This window comes from Rutidosis leptorrhynchoides, chromosome 8 (genome assembly GCF_046630445.1).
Source record: "Rutidosis leptorrhynchoides isolate AG116_Rl617_1_P2 chromosome 8, CSIRO_AGI_Rlap_v1, whole genome shotgun sequence".
Taxonomy (NCBI): Eukaryota; Viridiplantae; Streptophyta; class Magnoliopsida; order Asterales; family Asteraceae; genus Rutidosis; species Rutidosis leptorrhynchoides.
Window position 1 is genome coordinate 346,688,857 of NC_092340.1, and position 6,890 is coordinate 346,695,746.

General features: G+C 33.7%; 1 long non-coding RNA gene across 2 annotated transcripts; it reads right to left on the reverse strand.

Moving 5' to 3' along the window:
- Nucleotides 1-3,544: 3,544 nt before the first annotated feature.
- On the reverse strand, nt 3,545-6,271 carry LOC139862058 (uncharacterized). 2 transcript variants are annotated; one of them, XR_011764034.1, is made up of 4 exons: nt 5,159-6,271; nt 4,924-5,055; nt 3,928-4,851; nt 3,545-3,843 (listed from the first exon to the last, which is right to left on the reverse strand). It is a non-coding gene; the product is annotated as an uncharacterized lncRNA (long non-coding RNA). The 2 variants fall into 2 exon arrangements; XR_011764033.1 differs by having other exon boundaries at nt 4,924-6,271.
- Nucleotides 6,272-6,890: the final 619 nt, after the last annotated feature.

The following is a 6,890-nucleotide window of genomic DNA, read 5'->3' on the forward strand; positions in this document are numbered from 1 at the left end:
TTCCAAATATTGGACAAGACAAGATGGCTATATGAAACTGGAAGTTCCCTGATCATGAGAGCATATCCGGATTACTCAAACGCGGATGAACATTAAATAAACCAATTCTCCACAACACTCAGCATATAATAGTGTATACATATGATGACCACAACGCTCATTAGCAGTAACTCAATTAGTTATCTATCTTTCTAGCACTACATATGGTTACCAAACAGAAAATAATAAAGAATTATCTTTGAGATGAACTAGCCATTAGCCAATTGGTCTCTTATATAAGCACGTACTCAACAAGCTTTGCAATGAATTCAAAACAGGACACAATTACACAAATACAAAGTATGAATTTCAATCTCTATTAATACATCGGCGAGTTGCAAATCCTTTGAATCGGACTAAATATTCTCAATTTCAATTTTTAATATACAAACTCAACCGTCACATAATTACAAGAATACAATCAATTGGAATAGAAGAATAAGCAATTCGTACCTTTAATGTATTGAAGAGGATAAAGATAAAAGACACAAGTTGTTGTAATTAAGATTGAACAAAAGTAATTGTTTGTCGCCTTAGGAAAGAACGAAGAATGGAAAGAAAAAAATAGCGCAGGGGTTTCAAAAGTTAAGCACCTTTCATTACAGACCAACGAAATCAAATTACAGACCAATAACAATAGTTCTTTAATACAGAATCGTGTAAGTGCACATCCTTCCACCACTGTTACCATCAAATCCACCATCCAACCAAACCCATTTCTTAGACCTGGGTACTCATTGAAAATGTTCTCAAGATCATGATGACCCTTCAGGTTTCCAAGGAGTCTGATGAGGTGATCAACTTCTCTAAAACGATTCGAACGCTTCGTATTATAGTTGTTTTTCACCTCCGCAATCTTGTCAAGGATTTCAATCAAGTCTCCACTCGTTCTGTTCGGATTGTCTCTTTTGAAGGTCGCATCCTCGGGGTTAGCCACTTGTACGATATATGTTTTGGCGAAGAGTTGATTTCCAATTGCCCACTGGACAATACTTACGGATGTCTTTTTAAAAGATTTTTTTCATTGGGTGCTCGGTTAAGCAATTGCTTAAGTCTATTAAGAAAACTTAATCGTCGATCTGCGTCCTAACACCAAAGTTGTTTAAGCAACCATTTATACCAATTATCATCTTCATAGATCCCCACCTTCCTCCTGCATAAAATTAAAATTAAGTTATAGTTAGACTTCAAAATAACAACTTTTCTAATTTATTTTAGATTTAAATTTTTTGATAAGTCACTCTAAATTGTTAGATCAAATGCTAAGGACTCATATAAAACTTAAAACAACTACGCTATTGATAATTTAAATACTTGACAAAATATAAGAAATAAACAAAACTAAGATAAAGACTACATTATAAACTCTCTCTCTACATCTCTTATTCACAAACCAATGAGGCTATATATAGCCTAACACATGCACGTTTAAAAAGCTAAGTCCCTAATTTTACTCAACTACTTTGACCCACATGCCAACTACTCCCACTTTCCTAATAAAGAGGATGACATGCTATGTAAATTGCAACTATTTTGCCTTGACTATTGACCCTTACCCATGATCTTTTACTATTTATTTAATTCAAATACTAACGCCTAAGATTAATAAACTTATTATTAATCTAAAGGGAAAAGTATATAAAAATGCATTGAACTTTCACTAAATTCCTATTGTATGCATCCAACTTTAAAATCTCTTATTGTATGCATTTAACTTTCTAAATTGTTCTATTGTATATATTTAACCTGTTATAATAGGTAACCTATAATTAGATATTTATATTATTAGTCCCTCATGTTTGTAAATCCTAATTTCATTGGTCCCTTCATCATGTTTGTTAAATCTTCATCTTCTTTCCGGGTGCAGTGCAACGATTATGTAAAAACAACATCATGACTCACCTGTGATTTTGACGCAAATCCCCAACGATCAAATTGAAGACTAAAATCGAGTGAAACATCTTGCTAGAGAATTGATTAAGTGTTCTTGAAAAGATTTCTGATGCAAACTTTTACAAATTTAATAATCATTGATGAACACTGAACTTTCTTTTTATGAGCTCGAAATCTAAAATCATGATTCAGAAAGTTATAGATGTTGATTCCAACATAAAAGACGTTGCAAATAAACATCCGAATGTTCGTAATTTATCTTCTCACACATAAGATGTAAGCATCAATCTAATTGAAATATTGACCAAGATGAACACAACTTTGACCATCAGATCTGGAGATGTTTCTCAATCCGATTTGAGGTTTCAAATAGTTGTAGTACATGTAAATGAACTTGAATCTATGTTTAATTTGAGATAACACTAACCAAATCGTTCCAAATATCAAAGTTGATTCTCGAATTAATAGCCAAATCGGTTCTTCTATTATTTTGCTCGATTTGTTGTTGCTACTGAGATGTAATGGTTCACAATTGTTATAAAAATTTTAAAACATTCCCGCATAACTAATTGTTATGAAAGAATCCAAGAGAAAAAATTCAAAGAATAAATAAAGATGTATACGTGTATATATAAGAAACAAACAAATAGTTACATAAGAACGATAAAGATGTATAAATGTATATATAAGAACAATTAATTAATAACAAACAAACCCGATTCAAGTTTCAAATGAAGTAATTGAAAAGCAACTAATTTATGATTAAAAACAGACGAAAAAATAAAATAGAGAGATACCCAAGCACATTGTTCAAATTTCACCAATCAAATTAAAGAAAGATGTGAAATTAATTTGTGGGAATCAGGGCGGCATGTGAAATTTATTCGTCCCATTATAATTCCTAAATTTACCGAGCACATTGTTCAAAATTCAGTAACGATGATGAAGATGAAGATGAAGATGATGATGTTGATAATGAATGGATGGATGAAGATGTAAATATTTTATCTAACAGCGGGAGTAATTAATTTTTTGAAATCTGATTATGAATTGTGATGATTTTGAAAGAAGATGATGACAATGATGAAGAAGATCAATGTTCATTATGATTTCGTTAGATAAATTGATGTTTATTTTGATTTCGTTATGTTGAGGGACTAACTACGTCATAAAATTAACTTTACTAACCTGTTACCTGCTTAAAAGGTCATGGATTGCATACAATAGAACAATTTAGAAAGTTTGATGCATACAATAGGAGATTTCAAAGTTGGATGCATACAATAGAAATTTGGTGAAAGTTCAGTGCATTTTCATATACTTTTCCCTAATCTAAACTTACTAAACTTCCTACATGCCCATTTAATTTAACGTGACTTAACCAATTACTCCAAAATAAATATCAGGTGTCATACCTTGTGTGAGGGGACGCCAATGTCTCAACAATTTCAGTCATTCTGGGAAGCCAAACCCAAGTAGTGAGTAGTTAACACTTGTTGATTGAGTGTGAAATCGTTGGGTGAGAGTCGTGAGTCCATCGGGGATTCGTCCATAGAGTTGGATATATATATATATATATATATATATATATATATATATATATATATATATATATATATATATATATATATATATATATATATATATATATATATATATATATATCAACAACTTTGCGGTCCCCAGCAGATCCACATCTATTAAGTAGAAATTTAATCATTGTTGCTTAAAAAAATTAACATTTTTATAATCAGTAAAAGGTACTCGCCTCTTGAATGAATATTGAACTCTGATAAATTACTCGTCCCGCTTAGTTTTGGGTTTCCTCTTGCAATAAGCATGTAGAATGGGTTCAACATGGTGCGAGTCAGATTCAAGTTGTGGAGGTCATGAACTCCGTGTATCATTCCTCTACAGTTAGAAGTAATAAACAATAAATGATATTAAATGTCTATTTAATCTAATCTTACTTAATAAACATTAAAAAAATACTACCTGGCAAACATCCCAATTGCTCGTTCTTTTGTTAAATAACAAAGTTTTCCCCATGGTAATTGCTTCGACCCAAGAACTCGTGGAGGTTCTCGTTCTCATCAACAAGCTCGAAAGCAACAATCCAACTTTCTTTTCAAGAAAGTCGGCCCCATATACTCGAATAATGTTAGGGGAATTACCAGAGTTCGACCACCATATTTTTTTCATACCATAAGGAAAAATCTCTTTTCACAACAAACTTTACCGCGGCTTCTTTTACCTCAAACTTGCCTATGTAGACGTTTTTGTCTTCGTTGGCAGATAGTTTCTCATTGGTGAGCTTTATTTTCGTACCACATTGAAATGAGTCCCTATAGAGGAAGTCCTCTATAATCTCATTTTGGAACAAAAATATATGTAAATCGTTGCATATTTGTTTAAAATGCTTCTTGTCTAAACTTTGGTGGACGGGGCATGAGATGCTTATGGTTTCAACAGTGAAAAGGGTTATGTAAGTTTTGTATGTCATTTCAAACTTTGGTGGACGGGGCATGAGATGCTTAGGTTTTTTGGAAGATTTCCAATATTGGCCCATTATCTATGGGATTTTTCCCGGTTTTAGGATCAACCTTCAGATAAATACTCTTGATGAGTTTAGAGTTGAGTGAATCATTATCTGGTTTCACTTGTAGCTTCTGATAAAGATATCCACACCATAAAGTAAATATCATGTGCCATACCTTGTGCTTGGGGACAGCAATGTAATAACAATATCACTCAGTTCTGGCATTGTTATCCCATTTAGTAGACGTAGCTCTTCTTGACTAAGTGTGAAATGATCATTGAGTAAGGGATGTGAGGCGATTGGGGATTCGTCATTGAATCTGGAGAAAGCTCCCACATATATATGGATTAACAATAGCGCAATCCCCAACAAATCCACATCTATCAAGTAGAAATAAAATCATTATTATTTAAAAAAAATCAACATTTTCATAGTCTGTAAAAGGTACTCACCTCTTGAATGATCATTGAACTCTGCCAAATGATTTGTCCCTCTTCGTTTTGGGTTTCCAGTTGCAATAAGCACATTAAACGAATTCAACATAGAGTGAGTCAGATGCGAGTTGTGCAAGTCATCAACTTCATCTATCATACCTGTGCAAATAGAGGTAATATACATTTAATGATTTTAAATTAAATGTCTATTTAATCGAATCTAATATAATAAACGTTAAAATTTAAAAACTACCTCGAAAACATCGCCATTTTTAGTTGTTTTGTTAAACGGTAAAGTTTATTCGATGATAAATGATCATCACTCACAAACTCGTGGAGGGTCATATCACAATGCTAAATGGCAACAATCCAAATATCTTCCTTTTCAAGAAAGTCGGCCCCGTAGACTCTTCTAATGTTACGGCAATTAATCACATCTTGTTATACACCTCGAAAAAATCGTATTTCTCCACAAACTTCACCGCGGCTCGTTTTAGCTCAAACGTGCCTTCGTAGACATTTTTGTCTTGTTCTGGAGAGAGCTTCTTAGTTGTAAATGTTATTTTCTTACTAAACTGAAAAGAGTCCCTATAGAGGAAGTCCTCTATAGTCTCATTTTGGACAGAAAATACTTGTAAGTGGCTACATAGTTGCTTGAAATGCTCCTTGTTCAAACTTCGGTATACGGGGTATGGTATGATGTTGGTTTGGATTTTGTATGTTGTGTATGTTATTTCAGTGTTTTGTTTTGAGACAATGAATGTATTTTGAGAGAGTTCAAATATTGGTCTCCCTTCAATTGGATTTTTCCCGGTTTTAGGATCAACCGGCCGATAAATACTTTTGATAAGGGTAGCGTCAGGTATTTTGTCATCTAGTCTCACTTGGTTTTCTCTGAGAAAGATAACCACACCACAAAGTAAGTAAACAATTGCAATTAAAGTTGTGCGTGTGTGTGCGTGCGCTTGCGCACGCGCGCGTGTATGTATGCATGCATGTATGATTAATTTGCTTGTATTCACATAATACACTATTATGTATGATTTATATGGATTATGTATATATTATAGTAGATTATATATGTCGAATTGAGATTGTATGTGTCGTATGGATTATGTATATATTATAGTAGATTATATATGTCGAATTGAGATTGTATGTGTCGTATTGGAATGTGTGAGTCTAAAAATATGTACGCATGATATTGAACCAAGTGGATTATGCGACTATTAAAGCGTTGGATTTGACATGAATCGTGTTTTCGGATTTTGTATACGACTATAGATCATCTATGCGACACTTGGATCGCTTAGGGATGGATAACGACTACAGGTCATGTATGAATGAATGGTGACAAACTATGGGATCAAGTAGTTTTAAAATGGTTCCAACGAGTAGTTTTAAGCAGAACCTATTTTTTTTCGCAACCTCAACAGCTGCCGAAATTGATTCAGATCATTCATTACGCTCATGGTGGGGTTTACATTTAAGGAGAATGGAGAGGAGGGATGAGATTTGTGCACCGCAAGAATGGAAAAAGGACGTCGACTTCGATCGACAATCACGGCCAAATGGTTGTGGCAAGCTTGTGAGGAGTATGGTAAAATCACATATACGTTTATTCCTTTCAAACGCTCAAAACAAGGTTATAGATTTGGATTTATTCGATATTTAGGAGTCAAGGATGAGGGGTTGTTGGGTAAATCCATAGCGAATATTTGGATCGGTAATTGGTGGATGCTTGCTTCAATCGGTAGGTTCCAACGATCCTCGAAGTTTAAGAGTAATCGTCAACAGCAACAGGCTTCGGCAGTAAATCCTGAAAATCATAAATCGGCCAATTTTTTCTAATGCTTCTTCTGTTCCAAACAAGGAGGCATGAGGGTTTGTCTGTAGCGATTACGTTAAGGCTGTCAAGTATGGCAAGAATATGATCGAATCAAAACCCAAAATCAGCCATAAGGTGTCCTTGTCTGATCAGGAAG